Source organism: Pongo abelii, chromosome 11 (genome assembly GCF_028885655.2).
Source record: "Pongo abelii isolate AG06213 chromosome 11, NHGRI_mPonAbe1-v2.0_pri, whole genome shotgun sequence".
In the NCBI taxonomy this organism is placed as follows: Eukaryota; Metazoa; Chordata; class Mammalia; order Primates; family Hominidae; genus Pongo; species Pongo abelii.
In genome coordinates, this window is record NC_071996.2 from 25,817,509 (window position 1) to 25,831,390 (window position 13,882).

Below are 13,882 nucleotides of genomic sequence, written 5' to 3' on the forward strand. Positions count from 1 at the left end.
TATAATATATATTTATTATGTAATATGCATATTATATATTATATAGTATATATGTATATATAAGATGTACATATAATACATATTATATGTACATGTATATATAATATGCATATACTGTAAGTATATATTACATATATTCTATATGCATATATTATATATGTATATTATCCTATACATTATATTATACTATATAGTATATATATTATCCTATATATTATATATACATATGTATATATGTATTATATATAGATGTGTATATATAGGATATGTATGTATATATAGGATATGTATATATTATATATTATATATAGGATATGTATATATTATATATAGATGTATATATAATACAAAGGATATGCATATATTATATATACGTAGATGTATATGTAATATAAAGGAAATGCATATATTATATATACATCTACGTATATATAATATATAGGATATGTCTGTATATTATATGTACATATGTTATATATGTACATATAATATATGTATATATGTGTATATATGTACATAGATGTATATATGTACATAGATATATGTACATATATTATCCTATATATTATATATACATATGTATATATATTATATATGGATGTGTACATATAGGATATGTATATATATATAGGATATGTATATATTATATATTATATATAGGATATGTATATATTATATATAGATGTATATATAATACAAAGGATATGCATATATTATATATACGTAGATGTATATGTAATATAAAGGATATGTATATATTATATATACATCTACGTATATATAATATATAGGATATATCTGTATATTATATGTACATATGTTATATTTGTACATATAATATATGTATATATGTGTATATATGTACATAGATGTATATATGTCTATATGTACATAGATGTATATATGTCTATATGTACATATTATATATACATATAATATGTACAAATACACATATATGAAATATACATATATAATATATGCATATTATATGCACATACATAGTATACGTATATATTATACATAATATGCATATATTATATATATAATTTGTATACATATAATATTTATGATATGTATGATATGTATATCATATATATGGATATGTTAGGTATATCTTATATATGTGTATCTTATATATACGTGTATTATATATAATATGTATAGCTTATGCATACATATATAAAATATGATCTGTATATATTATGCACATATATAAAATATGATCTGTATATATTATGCACATATATAAAATATGATCTGTATATATTATGCACAAATATAAAATATGATCTGTGTATATTATGCACATATATAAAATATGTATACATTATGCACATATATAAAATATGTATATATGATATACATTTGTAAAATATGTAAATGTTATATATTTATAAAATATGTAAATATATACATTTATAAAATATGTGTATATAATATACATTTAGGAAATATGTATATATATACATTTGTAAAATATGTATATACATACATATATGAAATATCTATATAGTATATACATATATGAAATATGTATATAGTGTATGCATATATACATATATAAAATATGTATATATGTATGCATATATACATATATAAAATATGTATATAGTGTATGCATATATACATATATAAAATATGTATATAGTGTATGCATATATACATATATAAAATACGTATATAGTGTATGCATATATACATATATAAAATATGTATATAGTATATGCATATATACATATATAAAATATGTATATAGTATACATATACATACATATGTATACATATGTATATACTATATACACATTACATATGTATATATGTATATATAGTATATACTATATGTATATAGTATATACTATATGTACATATACTATATGTACATATATACTATATGTACATATACTATATGTACATATACTATATGTACATATACTATATGTACATATATACTATATGTACATATACTATATGTACATATATACTATATGTACATATATACTATATGTATATATACTATATGTACATATATACTATATGTATATATACTATATGTATATATATATACCATATATATACTATATGTATATGTATATAGTACATATATGTATATGGTACATATATACACTATATGTATATAGTACATATATACACTATATGTCTATAGTATGTATATATACTATATGTATAGAGTATATATATGTACTATATGTATATAGTATACATATACTATATGTATATGGTATATATAATAGTATATATATACTATATATGTATACACCATATACATATATAATATGTGTATACCATATACATATATAATATGTGTATACTATGTACTATATGTATATATGCATATACATATACGTATATACTATATACACTATATATGTATATACTATATACATAATATAATATGTATATACTATGTACGTATACAATATGTATATACTATGTACGTATATAATATGTATATACTATGTACATATATAATGTGTATATATAATACATACATATATAATATATGTATTATATATTATAATAGATGTATATTACAATATGTAGATTATATTATATGTATATTATATTATTTTATGTTATATTATATTATATATTATATATTATAAATTATATGTATATTATATTATGTATATTATATGATATACATATATGTAGATACATATAATAGATGTATATTATAATATATTATGCGTGTATTATAATAGATACATATATTATGTACGTATTATATATACATATAATATCCATATATACATATATTATATATATTATATAATATATACATATAATATACATTTATATATTATAGACATGTATTAGAGACATATATTTGACATATATACACATATATATTATATATAATATGTATATGTATATGAAATATGTATGTATAACATATGTGTATATACATAATGGGCCTTCATTTTGTTATTATTGTGTTATAAACCACATTTCACTTTCTTTCTCTCTACTAAAGAACAGTTTCCTTAATTTCCTTCATCTTTGAGGTCCATTTAAAGTACTATCTTCTTGCAACATCCATGATTTGGAAGTTTTAAGTTTTACTCAATTTTATTTCTCTTACAAACACTTTTATAAATTTTATGGCATGCTGGAACTGTTCTAAGTGGCTACCAGTACTAACGCTATGAAGTTGTCTTTGATGACTCTGCCCTTCTGTCCTGAAGTCCCATAGCAGCCAGTAGTTTAGTCTAGTGCTTCTCAAACACCTGGGAAATCTCTTAACAGTCTTTAATAGAAGGAAAAGACAAGCCGACAACTTGGAGAAAATATTTGCAAAATACATATTTGATGAAGAAGTTGTATTTAAAATATGCAAAGAACTCTTAAAACTTGTCAATAAGAAAACAAACAGTTAAGACGTGAGCAAAAGATCTGAGCAGACACCTCACCAAAGAAGATATACAGATGACAAATAAGCATACGAAAAGATGTTCAATTTCAAATATCATTAGGGAATTGCAAATTAAAGCAAGAATGAGAGACCACTACACGCCTTTTAAAATGGCCCAATTCCAAAATACCAAAACCACCAAATGCTGGCAAGGATGTGGAGCAACAGGAACTCCCGTTTACTGCTGGTGGGAGTGCAAAAACCACTCAGTGATTTTGGAAGACAGTTTGGCAGTTTCTTACAAAGCAAAAACTAGTCTTATGATATGATCCAGCAACTGTGCTCCTGACTATTTACCCAAATGAGTTGAAAACTTAAATGTCTACACAAAAACCTATGCACAAGTGTTTATAGCAGCTTTATTTACAACTGCCAAAAATTGGAAGCAATCAAGATGATTTTCAATAAGTGAATAGATTTTTTTAAAGAACTATAATTTACGTCTGGGCACGGTGGCTCACGCCTGTAATCTCAGCACTTTGGGAGGCCAAGGCAGGCAGATCACGAGTTCAGGAGATTGAGACCATCCTGGCTAACATGGTGAAACCCTTTCTCTACTAAAAATACAAAAAAATTATCCAGGTGTGGTGGTGGACACCTGTAGTCCCAGCTACTCTGGAGGCTGAGGCAGGAGAATGGCGTGAACCTGGGAGGCAGAGCTTGCAGTGAGCCGAGATTGTGCCACTGCGCTCCAGCCTCAGTGACAGAGCGAGAATACATCTCAAAAAAAAAAAAAGAAAACTATAATTTACATCCATGCAACATAATGATAAAAGAGATAAAAAGAAACGTGCTTTCAGGCCACAAAAAGACACAGAGAAAATAAATGCATATTACTGAGTCAAAAAGGCTACATAATTATATGACTTCAACTATATGACATTCTATTTAATAGAAAAGGCAAAACTATGAGAAAGTAAAAATATCATGTTTGGAACCAGTAGGTAGAAAAGATAAAAAGGTGGAGCACAGGGGATTTTTAGGGCAGTGAATCTAATCTGTATGATACTGTCATGGTGGATACATGGCATTTTGCATTTGTCAAACCCCACAGAGTGGGGGTTTAACATCAACAGGAAACCTCAATGTAAACTACTTTAGTTAATCACGATGCATTAGGCCAGGCGTGGTGGCTGATGTCTGTAATCCCAGCCTTTGGGGAGGCCAAGGTGTTAGGATTGCTTGAGGATGGGAGTTCAAGACCAACCTGGGCAACAAAGCATAATGAAACCTCATCTCTACAAAAAAATAATTTTAAAATCTAGGTGTGGTGGTGTGCACCTGTGGTCCTAGCCAGGTATGGTGGTGTATGCCTGTGGTCTTAGCCACTTGGGAGGGAGGCTGAAGTGGGGGACTCTTTGGGCCCAGGAATTCAAGGTTACAATGAACTAGATCACACCACGGCACTCCAGCCTGGGTGAGAGAATAAGACCCTGTCTCTAAGAGTAATCATCATCATCATCATCATCTATCAATATTAGCTCATCAATTTTAATAAAAGTATCACACTATTGCAAGATGTTAACAATAGAGGAAACTGAGATGGAGAGGGGCATACGGACCCTCCTGGACCCCCACGGAAACCATCTAACTGACATCGTGATGGGAGAGAGGAGCAGAGGATAGGATGGCCTTCATCACACAGGGTCCTCAGACCTCAACCATCTGATGTCTGAATCATGAGGAAGGTGAGGAAAGAGAGTGCCAGGCAGAGGGACCAGCCACTGCACAGGCAGAAGTGAGCAAGAGGGGCGGGGAACAGGGAGGTGAAAAGGCAGACAAGACTGGGCTGCGGGCGTAGAGGCCTTGATCTGACTTCAGATTTTATTCTGAGTGTGATGGATCTCTGGAAGAGTTGAAGCAAAGGAGAGATGTGATTTGACTTGCCAAGAGATTTTCAGCCTGTGCTTTAGGTAGAGACACTAAATACTCTTGAACTTCTTGATTCTGAAATAAGTGTTGACGGAGACAGCTTCCCACATATCCATCCTTTACGCGATAGAAATCTATCCCCTTTCTGGGCAGATGCGAGGGGGACATTAAGTCTCTGTAAACAAGACTAGTGACCCCTCTGAGTGGACACAGTCCTGTGGAGCTCACATATGAAGAGTGAGCTGGGCATTGCTTGAGTGTGGGTCTCCTGCAGGCTGCATGAGCTCTTGTGCATGTAAGTGCTTGCTCTGCGACTCTTTCCACGGAGCAGTGCTTCACAACCTTCCACTCATTTGCTCCATGCACACGGTAGCCCCGGAAGCTATGTGGAGCAAGAGAACAAGCCCAGATCTGCCAGGTATCCCCAATCAGTTGTTGTGCTCAGCTCCTCCATCCTTAGTGGCCTCACATGTAAAACAACAGGTAGCAATACCAGACTTCAAGGTCATGGCATTGGAGCTGTCAAAGTTTTCAGAATCAAAATGGAGTCACTTGTGTTAAACAAACCATAAATACCTGACAGATAGAGACAGGGAAGGCCATGAAGAGAAGTTTCTCATGCTCATATGCCTGATAACAAAACATATCACAAAAGACTACAAAAACCACAACCTTGCACAAAGGTCATTGCTACTTCCCACAAAAAATACTTCTGTAAGGACACCTGCCCAGGAATTTCCTGTCCAACCTCAACTGGCATCACCGTTGTTATTGACCGTGGTAGCCAAAGATAATTATCTCAAAACAATCGAGTAATCCTCCTCATTTTTCCTTTAAAAACCTTTGTCTTCTTTTATCTCCCTGAACACACACATAGTTCATTGTGGCACTCATATTTTCATTGCAATGCCCTATTCCCAAATAAATATCATTTTCTATTAGAGAGTCTTTCTGTTATTTAGGTTGACAGAGAAAGTGTGTCTATGGGAATTGGCTCCTGTTGGTCTCCGTGGATGAGAATTATCACTACTATCTAAGTGAGCAGCTCCAACCATAGAAGAGCCCTAAAAAAGAAGCATTGAGATTTAATCCATTTATTCTGGAAGTGCCATTGTGGAATTGTTTTCTGTTGTAATTTTTTTTATTGCTTCCTTCACACACTCATTCATTCAATAAACACTCATTAAGTACTCCCTATATTCCAGACATACAGATATTTTTTAAACTATGACATTTTTTGTAAAATTAACAAATGTTTCTAGAACAGAGAAGCTTATTACTATGAAATACAATTTCTGGTGAAGGAACTGAACTGCCCTTTGAGGGCAGGGGTATCTGGAGTTAGCCAGGGCAAGGGCATCCATGGTCCGTGTGTGTGTTTGTGGGTGAGGGTGTTCTGAGCACCTGGCCTGGGCAATGCTGATCCTAAATGCCACCTCTTGCCCCACCCAGCACCAATAGGGAGACATTATCCCTTGACAGGGAACAGGAGGCTGCTGGTTCAGACCACAGGATCACGCCTACAGCATGCACTAGCCAGCCTCCAAAAATGCTTGGGGGACCCCACCTGGACTTCAGAAAGAAGGTAGTTCTTTCTTCATCAGACATCTCTGCCCTGTGGCCACATCAACAATAAGCATGGGAGAAGCAGAAAGTATATGTCCTGTGCCCATGCTTACCACTGCCACTCCACTGACACTGGCTCTTCTAGAGACCCATTACTAGACCATGTGCAAAAAGCTATTACAACTGGGACCTTGAGGAACAAAGAAGAGGACCAACAGGAAATCAGGAGCCAGAGAGGAGCATGGGGTTCTCCCCTTGGGATGCACCGGTCTCTGAGACCCAGCTGCACTCCTCTCCTCTCCTCTCCTGCGACCTCCTGCCTTTCTCTCTGTATTCTCAGATGCAATCTACTCTGACACTCCCTACCCCCTGTCTCCAAGACACTTGTGCACAGGAATCTTCCCTTTGGTGTTCTGACCAGCAGGGTGTGAAGTGTGGGGTGGAGAATAGAATATTAAAGTTCTAAATCTGTCCCTCATCTAATGCGATTCCTTTGAGAAAACTAAAAGCTGGGCTCATTTGTCCCATCGAGGATTAGTAAGAACATTGCAAATGTAGGGATGAAACAGAGTCTAGAGAAGGGCCCACCTGTCCAAGGGCAATTGTGGCCAGAGACAACCCTGTCTCTTGTCCCTTGTCCTCAGCCGAGAAGAGCAGCAGGTGTGACAAGGGTAGTTAATGGAAACTCCCACAATTGCACTGGTGCCTTCTGGAGGTTTTTTTTTTTAATCATTTCCATTTTGAAGGCCCAAGGTAAAACAATTTTCAGGTATTTGCATGAGCACATAGAAATGTGTTTTGTTCCATCTGCTATGCTAGGACGAGCTCAGCAGAATCATCGAGTCGCTTCCAATCTATGATTTTCTGCTGATGCTGACAAAGGCAACCCCCATGGTCTGGAGAAGAAACACTGTATTTACTCACATAATTCTCTTCTCTTTCCAAAGGCACCTGACTTCCCCGGAAAGCTAGTGAGAAGGAGATGAGCAGACATGCTCTCACACTCTTCCAGCCCTTGTGGCCAGGAGCATGGGCGGGGGGAGTGAGGGAATAGATGGATATGACTCAGACACCAAGCTATTAATTAAACCTGACTGTTGGCCATCTAGATGTTGAAACTCCATGTGGATCGCGATGGCTAATCAGCCTGCAAAGGGCAGTAACTGCTATGAAGTGCAACCAAGTGACACTTCGTGACCTCTGACATTTCTTCTGAAACAGCCGCACCAGGGAATCTCAGGGATCCTGGCTCCACAGCCACCTGACTGCCAAAAAAGAACTAGGACATTTAGACTTTGCTTTTATTCTTACAACATTTTAAACTCTCCAGTTAAAGAGAAATTTAATAAGGCTTAGCGTCACACGGTCCTGGGCTCTAGCTTTGTGGTATACCAACTCCTTATTCTGAAACTTTCTACAAAAGGGTCAGAATCAAGAATTTAGTCTCGCTTTTGGATATAAACCATATTTCAGGGCAACCAAATAATTGGTGAAGGAAAAATTCTTATTATATAAGAATATCAACTAAAGAACTTAGCAGGAATGATAGAGAATTATAGAAATCAACAGTTTGTGATACCTAATGAATTAATCAACTGGACAATGGTTATCAATGGCTAAAAAAAATCAGTGAAAGGTTAATGAGGGCACTTAGCAAGTATGGCACAGATTAACAACACCTGCCCCCAGTCATCAACTGTGACATCTGTAGAAAGGAAGTGGCTGATATAATGCACTAGGAAGTGCCACACACCATGTAAAAAGAAAAAGTGTTATTAAAAGAGAACACATTGACCTGAATCTAATGATGCCACCTTATTAACCTGCCAGTTTATAGAAAATATGAGCGATAAAAGAAGATGTCAAACACAGTCAAACGGAAATAATCAGCTCAATTCAGAATGTGGGAAATTCTACAGAATTTAAAAAACCAAGTGTCTTCAACAAGTAGTTGGCATGGGAGAAAGAAGAGGAGAAGAAAAATGTAAAGGTAAAAAGAGTCTTAGTAATTATATTAACTAAACATAGTGTGGGAGCCCATTTTATTTTATTTTAACTTTTATTCTTGTTTCAGGGATACATGTGTGCAGGTTGGTTCTATAGATAAATTTCATGTTGGTTCTATAGATAAATTTCATATTTCATAACCCAGGTGATAAGCATAGTACTCAATGGATAGCTTTTCAATCCTCACCCTGTCCCACTCTCCACCCTCAAGTAAGCCCCAGTGTCTATTGTTCCCTTCTTTGTGCCCATGTGTACTCAATGTTTAGCTCCCACTTGTAAGTGAGAACATGCAGTGTTTGGCTTTCTGTTCCTGCACTGGTTCACTTAGGATAATGGCCTCCAGCTCCATCCATGTTGATGCAAAAGACATGATCTCATTCCTTTTTATGGCTGTGTAGTATTCCATGGTGTATATATACCACATTTTCTTTATCCAGTCTACCATTGATGGGCACTTAGGTTGATTCCATGTCTTTGCTATTATGAATGGTGCTGTGATGAACATACATTTGCATGTGTTTTTTTAATCATTATTTTTTAAGATGGAGTCTCACTCTATTGCCCATGCTGGAGTGCAGTTGCATGATCTCAGCTCACTGCAACATCCACATTCTGGGTTCAAGTGATTCTCCCACCTCAGCCTTCTGAGTAGCTGGTATTACAGGCACCTGCCACCATGCCCAGCTTATTTTTGTATTTTTAGAAGAGATGGGGTTTTGCCCTGTTGCCCAACCTGGTCTCGAACCCCTGGGCTCAAGCAATCCACCTGCCTCAGCCTCCCAAAGTGCTGGGATTACAGGAGTGAGCCACCGCACCTGGCCAGCATGTGTCTTTCTGGTAGAACAATTTATATTCCTGTGGACATATACCCAATAACGGGATTGCTGGGTCACATGGTAGTTCTGTTTTAAGTTCTTTGAGAAATCACTAAACTGCTTTCCACAGTGGCTGAACTAATTTACATTTCCACCAACAATGTATAAACACTTCATTTTCTCTGAAGCCTCATGAGCATCTGTTATTCTTTGTCTTTTTAGTAATAGCCATTCCAACTGATGTGAAATGGTATTTCACTGTGGTTTTGATTTGCATTTCTCTAATGATCAGTGATGTTGAACATTTTTTTCATAAGCTTTTTGGACATGCATATGTCTTTTGAAAAGTATCTGTTCATGTCCTTTGATATTTTTTAGTGGTGTTTGTTTTTGCTTGTTAATTTTTTTAAGTTTCTTATAGATTCTGTATATTAGGCCTTTGTCAGATGCATAGTTTGTAAATATTTTTCTCATTCTATGGGTTGTCTATTTACTCTGTTGATAGTTTCTTTTGATAGGCAGAAGCTCTTTAGTTTAATTAGGTCCCATTTGTCAATTTTCGTTTTGTTGCTTTTGGCATCTTTATCACAAAATTTTTGCCAGGGCCTATGTCTAGAAAGGTATTTCCTAGGTTTTCCTCAAGGGTTTTTATAATTGTAGATTTTTCATTTAAATATTTAATCCCTCTTGAGTTAATTTTTGTATATGGTGTAAGGAAGGGCTCCAACTTCAGTCTTCTGCATATGGCTAGCCAGTTATCCTAGCACTATTTATTGAATAGGGACTCTTTTCTGCATTGCTTGTTTTTGTCAATTTTATCAAAGATCAGATGGCTGCAGGTGTGCAGCTTTACTTGGGAGCTCTATATTCTATTCCATTAGTATGTATCTATTTTTGTACCAGTACCATGTTGTTTTGATTACTGTAGCCTTGTAGAATACTTTGAAGTAGGGTACTATGATGCCTCCAGCTCTGTTCTTTTGGCTTAGGATTGCCTTGGCTCTTTGGACTCTTTTTTGGTTCCACATGAATTTTAGAATAGTTTTTTCTAATTCTGTGAGGAATGTCATTGGTAGTTTGATAGAAATAGCTTTGAATGTATAAATTGCTTTGAGTAGTATGGTCGTTTTAACAACACTGATTCTTCCTAACCATGAGTATGGAATGTTTTCCCATTTGTTTCTGTCATCTCTGATTTCTTTCAGCAGTGTTTTGTAATTCTTGTTGTAGAGATCTTCTGCTTCCCTAGTTAGCTGTATTCCTAGGTATTTAATCTTTCTGTGGCTATTGTGAATGAAATTGCATTCTTGATTTGGCACTCAGGTTGGACATTATTGGTGTATGAAAATGTTGCTGATTTTTGTACATTGATTTTGTATCCAGAAACTTGGTAATATGGTTTGGCTGTGTCCCCACCAAAATCTCATCTTGAATTCCCACGTGTTGTGGGAGGGACCCTGTGGGAGGTAATTGAATCATGGGGGCAGGTCTTTCTCATGCTGTTCTCATGATAGTAAGTCTCACGAGATCTGATGGTTATTATAAGAGGGAGTTTTCCTGCACAAGCTCTCTTTTTGCCTGCTGCCATTCATGTAAGACGTGACTTGCTGCTCCTCACCTTTCACTATGATTGTGAAACCTCCCCAGCCATGGTGAACTGTAGGTCCAGTAAACCTCTTTCATTTGCAAATTGCCCAGTCTCAGGTATGTCTTTATAAGCAGCATGAAAACAGACTAATACACTTGGCTAACATTGTTTCTCAGATTTAGGAGCTTTAGGGCAGAGCCTATGGGTTTTCTAGGGATAAAATCATATTGTCTGCAGAGATAGTTTGACTTCCTCTCTGCTTCTTTGGATGCCTTTTATTTCTTTCTCTTGCCTGATTGCTCTGGCTAGGACTTCTAATACAATGTTGAACAGGAATGGTGAAAGTGGACATCCTTGTCTTGTTCTGGTTCTCAAGGGGAATGCTTTCAGCTTTTGCCCATTCAGTATGATCTTGACTGTGGGTTTATCATAGATGGCTCTTATTATTTTGAGGTATGTTCCTTCAATGCCTAGTTGTTAGGGATTTTTTTTAACATGAAAGGATGCTGAATTGTATCAAAAGCGTTGTCTGCATTTATTGAGGTGATTGTGTGATTTTTGTTTTTAGTTCTGTTTATGTGACGGATCACATTTGTTGATTTGTACATGTTGAACCAACCTTACATCCCAGAGATAAAACCTACTTGATTGTGATGGATTAGCATTTTGGTGTGCTGCTGGATTCAGTTTGCTAGTATTTTGTTGAGGATTTTTGCATCAATTTTTATCAAGGCTAATGACCTGAATTTTTCTTTTTCTGTTGCATCACTGCCAGGTTTTGTTATCAGGATGATCCTGGCCTCATAGAATGAGTTAGGAAGGAGTCCTCCTCCTCAGTTTTTGGAATAGTTTCAGTAGGAATGGTACCAGCTCTTCTTTATACTTCTGGTAGAATTTGACTGTGAATCTATCTGGCCCTGGCCTTTTTCTGGTTGGTAGGCTTTTTATTACAGATTCAGTTTCTAAACTCATTATTGGTTTATTCGGGGCTTGAATTTCTTCCTCATTCAGTTTTGGGAGGGTGTTTGTGTTCTGGAATTTATCTACTTCTACTAGATTTTCTAGTTTGTATGCATAGAGGAGTTTATCATAGTCTCTGATGGTTTTTCGTATTTCTGTGGAGTTGGTGGTAATGTCCCCTTTGTCATTTCTGATTGTGTTTATTTGGACCTTCTCTCTTTTTTACTTTATTAGTCTAGCTGGCAGTATATCAACTTATTTATTCTTTCAAATAAAGAACTTCTTGTTTTATTGATCTTTTGTATGGTTTTTTACTTCTGAATTTCATTCCGTTTAGCTCTGATTTTGGTTATTTCTGTCTTCTGCTAGCTTTGGGGTTGTTCTTATAGTTCCTCAAAGTATGATGTTAGGTTGTTAATTTGACATCTTTCTAACATTTTTGTGTAGGGATTTAGTGCTGTATACTTCCTTCTTACTACTGCTTTAGCTGTGTCCCAGAGATTCTGGTATATTGTGTCTTCTGTTCTCATAGTTTCAAAGAATGTCTTGATTTCTGCCTTAATTTCATTGCTTACCCAGAAGTCATTCATAATCATGTGGTTTAGTTTATCTGTAATTCTATAGTTTTGAGCAATCTTCTTGGTATTGATTTCAATTTTTATTGCACTGTGGTCTAAGAGTGTGATTGGTGTGATTTCAGTTTTTTAATTTGCTGAGAATTGTTTTATGGCCAATTGTGAGATCGATTTGAGAGTATGTGCCATGTGCAGATGAGAAGAATGTACTTTCTGTTGTTTTGGGGTGGAGAGTTCTGTGGATGCCTGTTAGGTCCATTTGGTCAAGTACTGAGTTCAGGTCCTGAATATTTTTGTTAGTTTTCTGACTTGTTGATCTGTCTAATACTGTCAATGGGATATTAAATTCTCCAACTGTTACTGTATAATTATCTAAGTCTCTTTGTAGGTCTCTAAGAACTTGTTTTATGAATCTGGTTGCCCCTGTGTTGGGTGCATATATATTTAAGACAGTTAAATTGCCTTATTGAATCAAACCCTTAGCCGTTGTGTAATGCCCTTCTTTGTCTTTTTTGATCATTGTCGGTTGACAGTCTGTTTTGTCTGAAATTAGAATAGCAACCCCTGCACTCCAGCCTGGGCAACACAGTGAGACTCTGTCTTAAAAACAAAAAAAGAATAGCAACCCCTGATATTTTTGGTTTCCATTTGCTTCATAGATTTTTCTCCATCCTTTTACTTTGAGTTTATAGATGTTCTTGCATGTGAGATGGGTAACTTGAAGACAGCATACAGTTAAGTCTTGCTTCTTTATCCAAGCTGCCACTCTGTGCCTTTTGATCAGGCTGCTTAGCCTGTTCTCATTCAAAGTTAATGTAAATATTTGTGGATTTAATTCTATTATCATATTGTTAGCTGGTTATTATGTAGAATTGATTGTGTAGTTGCTTTATAGTGTCAGTGGTCTATTTACTTAAGTGTGTTTTTGTGATGGCTGGTGAAAGTCTTTCTTTTCCATACTTAGCCCTCCTTTAGGGACCTCTTGTAAGGCAATTCTGGTGATAGTGAGTTCCCTTAGCATTTTCTTGTCTGAAAAGGATCTTATTTCTGCTCACATATGAAGCTG